The following is a 6,901-nucleotide window of genomic DNA, read 5'->3' on the forward strand; positions in this document are numbered from 1 at the left end:
ATGCCTGGGACTGCAGGCTAGAGACTTGGGGAGCAGTCAGAAAATATCATTTTGATAGACTTAACTAGTTTCTCTGGCCAAGAACTATCTCTAAACACATCATTCTAGTCTAAAATCAGTTTTTCAACTCCAAATAATTAGAGGCTGGTTTTGCTTCTTTCTGCTCTTGCAGAGATGACTTGCAGCTGTTTGCAAACAGCTGATAGGAATTTTTGGTCGCCTGTCTAATAGCACAGTATTGTGCCTGCCTCCAAACTGGAGGAATTCATGCTACAGTGTGAATTTCAAACATGTAATAGCAAATTATCTATCAGGAAATATTTCTGTGCATGGGTGAGCTGTGTCTGAAGGCCTCACACAGTCACACTGGAACTCAGTTTTGCAGGGTGGGATCCAGCCCCTCAAGTCATGTTGATGGGACTCCAAGAAACATGCTAAGTTTCTGAAGGAACCTGCTGCTTTCTCATAACTGGCTCATAGGCCCTTTCTTCCAGAGCACTATTTCTCTCGGTAACTGCCTAAGTGAAAGCATGGACCCTGAGGCTGGCATACAGCATCTCACCTTCAGATGATCATTGCTTCTTCAACCAGCCAGCAACGATAAAGCAAGGTAAGAAGCACTTAGACAAGTCCAGGTAAATGCAAGTGCTCCTTTTCAGCAGCTCGTTCAGTCACATAAACTCCTGTCAGCCACACAGATGAAGGTCTTCTTAATCAGACAATACTGATCTTTGATTACACCACATAATAATGATGGCAAGGAACTGCTCAGCCCACTTTGCCCAAAGGGATCTGTTACTGTAGCCGGTCAGAGAAAATAGCTTTATCACCACAATCAGCCAGGGCTGAACTACAAGGTGAAGAAAAACTCAGACATCAACAACCACATTTAAATCAAAAAGATAGCCGCAATGAGAAAACTTCAAGGTGAGGTCTGAGTTTTTTCACAAAATTATAAATAGAAAAGATTAGCGTACTGGGCTTTGGGGACCTTTCAATATACGCAGTTACAGAAGCGTGACAAAAACAGGGTGACGGATTTCAGTGTGCTTTGAAGCAGGGACTTTTTCAGGATTAAGCCTTTCAACCAGCAAGTAATGTCTGAAAGGCTTGTCACAGAGTTCAAGAATTTAGATATTTATTTTCTCCCAGCCTTGAAAAAGTGTGCTTTTTTGTGGTTTTCGAATCAGTAACTTAGGGTTTGGTTTGTAAAATGAGGGTGACTGGATACATGACCTGAGCAAAGCTGGATAATGGATGGGAATTTTACTGGGCTGAGGGCTGCTTCAGCGGATGACTCATTGTTCTGCTGGGTGACTTCTCGGTGGCGTGACGTGCCCACTCATGCGGAGCAATAAATTAACCCTCTGTTGACATGATGCAATACCCATTTTCTAGAAGGTTTCACAGTCTCCCCTTGAATTATCTCCTGCAAAGCCTTCATTTTCACAGGATTTTCTGAATGCTTGGGCTTTGGTTCCATTAGTTTTCCTCTCTGCAGAACAGCTCTGTGTTTCCACTCCAAGAGCACCAGAACAGCTGTTTTCCAGAAATTAGCCTGGGAAAAGCTTCGGTAACAGCTTCCTGCACTGAGCTCCACACATCACCCACAGTTTTTGCTTTATCAGCTGTAAGACAGTAAGAGACCATTCAGGTTTTTAGGTTCTTGTTACTGCTTCCACGGCCACTTGTCTCCAGCACATGGAAATGTCATAATTTTATCCTTTACCATCTCCTGTATTTTCCTCTTCACTCCTTGTCCTTTCCTCCTTCATCCCAAAGCAGCTTCAAAGGCTCTGGAAACTTCAAAACTTCCACTCCCCCACACTGCCCCCTTCTTCCATTGCATCTTTCACACCTAAGTCCCCAGCACATCTAGACGGGCAGCATAGCACTGGAGATGCAGCATGGCATAATCACGGGTTTCTCAGGATTGAACTGAAGAACATCCTCAGTGAGCACCTGTTCTCCATTTCTTTTGAGAGCCGGAAAGGCGTTTTGGAGGACTATGCTCAAATAAAAGAGACCTTGTCTCCCTTCTTCCATTTGGAGACTATGAAGGTGTCTAAACGAAGGCTGTGTTTGGAAACTCGTTGCACAGACGCCACATCTGTCTGTGTGAAGTCTGGGCATCTTCCTCTGAAAATCAAGCTCTTTTCTGTCTCTTGTTCATTCCCCTGTTTTTAAATAAATCTTTTTATGTAAGCATGACTGATCATTATTCTGGCCTTGCTAATACAAGGAAGTAAATTGGTAAAATGAGTTTTACCATGCAGAGAACAAAACAGTATTTTAAAGCAGTTTTCAAAGCGCTTTTTACTCTGGCAGTGCCTTTACTGCCATGGATCAAACCGTTGAATAGGGTGTCCACAATCATGAGGGCGTCTTCTTCAAACACAGGATCAAACACAGACCGTGTGTCATTTCAGGTCCTCTTTGAGCAAACCTGAATATCAGGCTTTTCAGGCCACCTCAGTGAGCAATTAAATGAAATTCTGCCAAGAACTGTCATCTGCAGGTTCCCTCATCCTGGGGCACAGTGCAAACATTTTTTGCAGATAACTGAGCCGTCCTACAATGCAAAATGCTGAGGTTTAATAAGGTGGTACATAAATATGTCTTCTTCCAAAAAAGAAAAAAAAGATAAAGAAAATAAAAAGAAAAAGAGAAAGAGAAAAGGAAGAAAGAAGGGGGAAAAAAGGAAGAACAGAAGAAACCAAACCAGCCCTCTAGTGAAGTCTGTTGATTGGGAGCTCTCAAAACTGCAACACAGGGAGTCAGGCACCACTGAGAGTTCCTGTGATTATTTCACTTTCCTGTGGGTCAGAAACTTTCACCAACATGTGGTGGGTGGCAGAAGCCACGCAGAGGGGGGATCCGGTTCTCTGAGCATCCGGCAGTGGTTAGCAACCCACTCCTCCAGGCACACACCCACACAGACATGGAGCAGCGGTAGCACCCTTTAGTGCATCTTCAATCCAATACCCATCGTCCCTAAAATCAGGATGGGGATTTGAGGGCTCTGCAGGCCAAGCTAATGGCAGAGGAGGAGGAGATGTTGCAAGAGGGGCAGGTCTCTGACTGTGCTGCTGTGGTTATGCAGGTGACCCACCGGGGCAGCTCTTCGAGGATGTGCGGCAATATTTTAAGTTAAGAGGCCGTTATTAAGGGAAGGGGTATCATTCAATTGATGCAAGTGTTAAATTGGGTAATTAGGTTTGTTAAATTGAGGCAACAGACAGGAAGACGGTGTATCCCATCGCCTGCTCACACACGCTTATCCCAGTGCCATGAGCCCGGCTCAGTCCCCAGCTCTGGGGGCCCTAGAAAAGAACTTAGGGAAGGGGTAAAATTATTTGTCTGATGATTAGCTCCTTCCCTGGGTGGCCTCTCCTTCAATCTTTGTCCTCTGCACAAATAGCTCGAAAAACAGCAACAACTTCCATATAGCTTTTGTACAATAAATGTCAAAGGAATAAAGGAAAGACAAAATATTACCTATTGGGGATTTCCACTGAGAGGCTGTGGTTAGGCTAAATCTCCATGACACAATGGAGAGTAGAAAGGATCAACAGTAAGCAGAGTGACCTTCCAGCACACTATCTAGCAATTTAATCATGAGCAGAGCATCTGACCCCACAAGAAGTGGCTACTTCTCTAGTCTCTATAGGAGGGAGAGAGGCAAATATACTGATTCCCATGAGGGGTTCTTGGAGGGTTTTTTTGCTTTTTCCCTTTATTTTCCCACTTTTCGCATTTTCGGTCTCTTTGAGAACATAGTTTAATGGTCTTAGCTGAGTGCAGCTTTCCCCACGATCCTGTTCATCACTATGCTTCATCACCTGGAAATAAGTAAAAATCGTCACTGCTCTAAAACTTCTACACTTTATCCTTTTAAAAGGACCCCTTCTCCCTACCCCTAACATTGTCAACATCTGCAATATCCTGGGCTAGTCAACACCCAGAAGCAAGGATTCCTGATAATTCTCTGATAAACAATCAGAGAAACACTATAAAAATGGATTGTAGAGAGGCCTCTTATCCTGTTCTCTATACCAGAGATTACTGAACTGTGGAAACATCAATTAAGGCTAAAGCAAAGAGGCATGAAGATAAATAGATTTTAATCATGCTGGCTATTGGCTGAAGCACATTTTAAACATGTAATTTAAAGTTGTTCCATTTCCTCTGCTTCAGTACATATAAGATGTGTATAGCCCATAATTACATAGACAAGTTTTGATGACTGCTTCCTCTTCTGCACAAAGGTTTTTCTCAGTTTTGTTCTTAAACAGAATCTCCCACCAAATGATTTTCTAAGCCGATAGGCATAAACTAAAAAGACAGCCAGACATCCTTAAGAGACACAACAGACTTGCCCTGGGTTTATTTCCGTGAATGTGTCTCATCATTCCTGGATTTCTGAAGTTTACTGCAGTTATCTAGCTCACGTGTTTTACAAATGATCCAAATAAAGAATGAGTCAGATTGGCAGAGCTAGCAGAAAAATGATTAGATGATGATTTAGAGCTATGATAACCAGCCTGCCGGTCGGTAACTCCCGTGCAGAATTTAGTCACACTGCCAAAGAACAGTGTCCAAGTCAAAAGAGTTCAGAAGAAAACTTATTCTTGTAGGATTAAATATAATTAATTATATTTAATATTTGTATTATATATAATATATCACATTATATTGATTATATTTATATTTAAATATAAGTAATTATATTTCATATGTAGCCCTCAAATGTATCTTCTGAATCAGGGAGTCCTTATTCCTGTGGATTGTCAGAAACTGGTAGAACAAAAGAAGGGAAAGATTACTTCATGCCCATCCTGTTCTCAGTAGTCCAAGCATCTTCTTTCTCAGGTGTCCCATAGGCACCATCACAGGCACATGCCTGAGCTGACCCTGCCTGGCAATGCTTAATGTGCTATGCTGATTCTCCTTTATGCCCAGAGCATGCGATCAAATACTTTACAACCACAGGAAAATGTACCAATCCCACTATCCCAGAGAACACAGTGACTTTGATCCTCCACTCCAATAACATTCTTGCCAAATACTCCTCGACTCACATTGAGAATTTCCCTCCATCACATTTGCCGCTGGGTGTGGCCATACACTGATTATTGGTGGGGATGGAAGAGCAGCCAGATGCATCCACCTGGAATGACCTTCGCTATTAAGAGAACAAGCATGAGAAAATCTCTCTCTTCATGGTTGAGCACACAGCACTGCTTCAGCAGCAGGCTGCCTTGAGTGCTCCCTCCACAAAGCTCTGTTCTCCACCATGCCTTAGCAGCAAACTCCTGGGTGTGTAGAGGAGAAGTAAATAGAGGAAAAGAAATAGCAGGTAGAAAATATCAGTATGTACCACAACTGCAACTCTCACAAGTTCTGCTCTCTTATGAAACCTGTCCTTCTCTTTCTTTGCTCTACAAACAACACACCATGTTCTGCTCCTGGGAGAAGTCTGTAACCACCAAGGCCTCTATTATCATGGGAGGTCACAGAACAAGCTCCATTTCCTGGCTGCCAACTGCTTGATTTCTCAATTTGCATTTTTTTCCCATGCACATAGAAGCTGAGTTTACAGCCTGTTGGATTTGTAAGATCCTGTTCTGTTGGGAGGATATTAAAATAACTGAAAAAATGAAATATTCACATTAGAATGAATATAGGAAATCACGGTTAAGGATGCAATCTTTCTCTAGTAATGAATCCTCCAAATATACTAATGAAAGAGAACTAATACTGTTGCTTGAATGTTAGAAGGGAGGCTGTGACTCACAGGTTTTTGGCTTACAGGTCACTTTGTCTATGTATCCATGAAAGAATGTGATCTTCCTTTAACCTCTCGTAAGCATCAAGTGAAACATGGTATTTTGGCAATTGCTCCCATTACATGTATACGTCACATTTCCAACTATTTTATTATAAATTATCTATGTAAATTACTAGTGTAATTTGATCACGCATTATTAAAGTTAATAATAATGCCAATCCAGAATCATGAACCAAAAACCTCATCTCAAATATCTTACAACCTAGGATAAATAGACTACTACTACAACAACAACAACAAAATCAAAAAGAAGAATAGTATGGTTACTTTTCACCAAGCCTGCTTAAATTCTAGTTTTTTTTCTGTAATTTAAGGATGTGGTTGGTTGGTAGGACACCATTTAGAAGGAAGAGACACACAGCTGTTCCAAACCCAGAAGCATCACAATTTAAAAAAAAAAAAGTGAAAGAAGGGAAAGCTGGGGACAGGGAAACAAATAAAATCAGAAATAGGCATTGCAAAGAATATCATGGGTAGATACAATGATTATCAGAGTTGCCAATACTAGATTCAGTGCATTGCTTACTGTACATGCTTTGCCATTTGGGAGATGAATTCATAAATAGGGATTCTGGAGATCATCCCTTGGAGGTTTCCCAGAACTGCAGGTCCAACAGGTCATTGACTGACTGCCCTCGTGACTCTGTTTTCCCATCTACGGTATCAAGAATTTTTTTAACTGAGGTCTTTAAAAGCCTGACAAGGTATTTTACTTGTTGCTTTTGCGGGTGCTGTCATTTTCTGCTTTTTGGCAATTGCTGAGATACCACAAAAAAGGTGGTTTTTCATAGTGATTCAGATTTACTTTGACAAAGCATCCAAACTTCTGTGGGCTTCCCTGGTCTGAGCCTTCTGGGTTTTTAGACGACACCATCACTGCCAGATTTATTGCCCAAACAGAATTCTGTGAGTCTGTGAACCCCTGGGCTGGAGGCCCAGCTGCCACCTTTGCTAGATACACGGTGACTTCTGCTTGATGTGGCCTCTCCTGGGCAGTGGAAACCTGAAGGTCAGGGGTGCAACGATTGCACCAACAGCCCTGAGGCCAAC

Source organism: Aptenodytes patagonicus, chromosome Z (genome assembly GCF_965638725.1).
Source record: "Aptenodytes patagonicus chromosome Z, bAptPat1.pri.cur, whole genome shotgun sequence".
Taxonomy (NCBI): Eukaryota; Metazoa; Chordata; class Aves; order Sphenisciformes; family Spheniscidae; genus Aptenodytes; species Aptenodytes patagonicus.